This window comes from Erinaceus europaeus, chromosome 8 (genome assembly GCF_950295315.1).
Source record: "Erinaceus europaeus chromosome 8, mEriEur2.1, whole genome shotgun sequence".
In the NCBI taxonomy this organism is placed as follows: Eukaryota; Metazoa; Chordata; class Mammalia; order Eulipotyphla; family Erinaceidae; genus Erinaceus; species Erinaceus europaeus.
The window spans coordinates 63009476-63013359 of record NC_080169.1 but is presented as its reverse complement, the minus strand read 5'-3'; positions in this window follow the sequence as shown (position 1 = coordinate 63013359).

The following is a 3884-nucleotide window of genomic DNA, read 5'->3' as shown; positions in this document are numbered from 1 at the left end:
CTATGTTTTTACTTTGGTGCCCTATTTATAATTTGATCAGGTCCTGCTGTTAGTTTCCCTTTCAGATCTTCTTAATCAACTTCTGTTGATGAGTGGGATCATCCCATACTCATCTTTATTCTTTCTGACTTAGTTCACTTAACATAATTCCTTCTAGCTCTGTCCAAGATGGGTCAGAGAAGGTGGGTTCATTCTTTTTGATAGCTGCATAGTATTCCATTGTGTATATATACCACAGCTTTCTCAGCCACTCATCTGTTGTTGGGCACCAGGGTTGCTTTCAGGTTTTAGCTATTATGAATTGTGCTGCTATGAACATAGGAGTACACACCTCTTTTTGGTTGGGTGTTATGGAGTCCTTGGGGTATAACCCCAGGAGAGGAATTACTGGATCATATGGAAGGTCCATGTCTATCCTTCTGAGAGTTTTCCAGACTGCTCTCCACAGAGGCTGTACCAATTTACATTCCCACCAGCAATGTAAAAGGGTTCCTCTGTCAACACATCCTCTCCAGCATTTGTTGCTGCTGTCCTTTTTGATGTATGCCATTCTTACAGGAGTGAGGTGGTATCTTAGTGTTGTCCTAATTTGCATTCTTCTGACAATCATTGACCTAGAGCAGTTTTTCATATGTTTGTTAGCCTTTTGGATCTCCTCTGAGGTGAATGTTTTGTTCATATCCTCTGCCCATTTTTGGATGGGGTCATTTGCTTTTTTGGTACTAAGTTTGCTGACCTCTTTATATATTTTGGTGATTAGTTTCTTGTCTGATGTATGGCATGTGAAGATCTTCTCCCATTCTGTGAGGGGTGTCTCTGTTTGTTTAATAGTTTCTTTGGATGTGCAGAAGCTTTTCAATTTGATGTAGTCCCATTGGTTTGTTTCTGCTTTAGTCTTCCTTGCAATTGGGTTTGATTCATCAAAGATGTCCTTGAGGTGTAGGTGGGAAAGTGTTTTACCAATGTTTTCCTCTAAGTGTTTGATTGTTTCTGGTCTGACATCTAGGTCTTTGATCCATTTGGAGTTGATTTTTGTTTCTGGTGAGATAAAGTGGTTCAATTTCATTCTTCTGCAAGTTTCAACCCAGTTTTCCCAGCACCATTTATTGAAGAGAGCCTCCTTTTTCCATTTAATCCTTTGGGCCTCGTTATCAAATATTAGATGCCCATAGGTGTTGGGATTTACTTCTGGGTTTTCAATTCTGTTCCACTGGTCTGTGTGCCTATTTTTGTTCCAATACCATGCTGTTTTGATGATGATGGCTTTATAATATAGTTTAAAGTCTGGGAGTGTGATGCCTCCATTTCTGTTTCATTTCCTTAAGATGGTTTTGGCAATTCTAGGTTTTTTCAGGTTCCAGATAAATGATTGTAGTGTTTGTTCTATTCTCTTAAAGAAGCTTGGGGGAACTTTGATGGGTATTGCATTAAACTTGTATATGGCTCTGGGGAGAATATTCATTTTGATGATATTTATTCTTCCAATCCATGAGCATGGGATATCTTTCCATTTCTTGGTATCAGTTTCTATCTCCTTGAGTAGCGACTCATAGTTTTCAGCATACAAGTCTTTCACTTCTTTGGTCAACTTTATTCCTAGGTATTTGATTGATTTTGCTGAAACAGTAAACGGGAGTGATTTCTGGATGTCTTCTTCTTCAGATTTAGTGTTTGCATAAAGAAATGCCACTGTTTTTTGTACATTGATTTTGTAGCCTGATACCTTGCTATATTGCCCAATAACTTCCAGTAATTTTCTACTGGATTCTTTAGGTCTTTCTATGTATACTATCATATCATCCGCAAAAAGTGAGAGCTTGACTTCTTCCCTTCCAATTTGTATTCCTTTGATTTCTTTCTCTTGCCTGATTGCTATGGCAAGAACTTCCAATACTATGTTGAAGAGTAACGGTGACAGTGGACAGCCCTGTCTATTCCCTGATCTGAGGGGGAATGCTTTCAGCTTCTGTCCATTGAGTATGATGTTGGCTGTAGGTTTGCTATATATAAACTCCACTATCTTGAGGAATTTCCCATCTATTCCCATTTTTTGTAGTTTTGAGCATGAATGGGTGTCGGATTTTGTCAAAGGCTTTCTCTGCATCTATTGAGATAATCATGTGGTTTTTGGCTTTGCTTTTATTGATGTGGTGAATGACATTGATTAACTTACGGATGTTGAACCAGCCTTGCATTCCTGGGATGACTCCCACTTGGTCATGATGAACAATCTTTTTGATGTGTTGCTGTATCCGGTTGGCCAAGATCTTGTTTAATATTTTGGCATCTATGTTCATCAGAGATATTGGTCTGTAGTTTTCCTTTTTTGTTCTGTCCCTATCAGCTTTTGGTATCAGGGTGATGTTGGCTTCATAGAATGTGGAAGGGAGTATTCCTGTTTCTTCAATCTTATGGAATAGCTTAAGAAGTATGGGTATTAACTGTTTCCTGAAAGTTTTGTAGAATTCGTTGGTGAAGCCATCTGGTCCAGGACTTTTGTTGCTGGGGAGATTCTTAATAATGGTTTCAATTTCTTTGTCTGTGATTGGTGCATTTAGGTTTTGTAGTTCTTCTTGGTTCAGTTTTGGAAGGGCATATGCTTCTAGGAATTGTTCCATTTCTTCCAGATTCTCTAGCTTGGTGGCATATAGATATTTATAGAAGTTTCGCAGGATTCTCTGGAATTCTGTGGTGTCAGTTGTGATATCCTGCATCGTTTACAATTCTATTAATTTGAGTCTTCTCTCTTTTTTGTTTGGTGAGTCTGGCTAGGGTATGTCAATTTTGTTTAATCTCTCAAAGAACCAACATTTGGCTTCTTTGATCTTTTGTATGGTTCTTTTATTTTTGATGTTGTTTATTTCTGCTCTAACTTTAGTGATTTCTGTCCTTCTTGTTGCTTTAGGGTTCTTTATTCCTCTTCCTCTAAGTCCTTGAGGTGTGCAGTAAAGTCGTTCATTTGAGCTTCTTCTTGGTGTTTAATATGTGATTGTATGGCTATAAGTTTCCCTCTCAGTACTGCTTTACCTGTGTCCCAAATATTTTAATAGGTTGTGTCTTCATTTTCATTAGTTTCCAGGAACATTTGAATTTCCTGCTTGAGTGAGTCTCTGACCCAGTGGTTCTTAAGGAGCATGTTGTTTAGTTTCCAAATTCTGTGACTTTTAATAATTTTCCGTTTGTTGTTAAATGTTAGTTTTACTCCACTGTGGTCTGAGAAGATATTTGGGATGATTTCAATGCTCTTGATTTTATTGATGCTGTCTTTGTGGCCTAACATGTGGTCTATCCTTGAGTATGTGTTATGTGGATTTGAAAAGAATGTGTATTCCAGTATTTGGGGTGGAGGATTCTGAAAATGTCCAAGAGGTCTAGTGTGTCGATCTCTTCATTCAATTCTCTTGTATCTTAATTGGTTCTCTGCTTTGTTGATCTGTCTAAGTGTGAGAGTGAGGTATTGAAGTCTCCCACTATTATTGTATTACTATTGATGTATTTTTGAAATTCTTTCAGTAGATGCTTAATGTATTTAGATGGTCCCTCGTTGGGTGCATAGACGTTAATAATTGTTAAGTCTTCTTGGCTGATTGATCCTCTAATCATTATGTAATGTCCTTGCCTATCTTTTATTACTTTATTTAATTTAAAATCTATCGTGTCTGAGATGAGAATGGCTGTTCCTGCCCTTTTTTGTGGTCCGTTAGCCTGTATGATAGTTTTCTTTCCTTTCACTTTAAGTCTGTGTTTATCTTGTTGTGACAGATGGGATTCTTACAAGCAGCATATGGTTGGGTTATGTTTTCTGATCCATCCCCCCACCCTGTGCCTTTTGATGGGTGAGTTTAAGCCATTGACATTTATTGATATTATGGATTTAATGTATT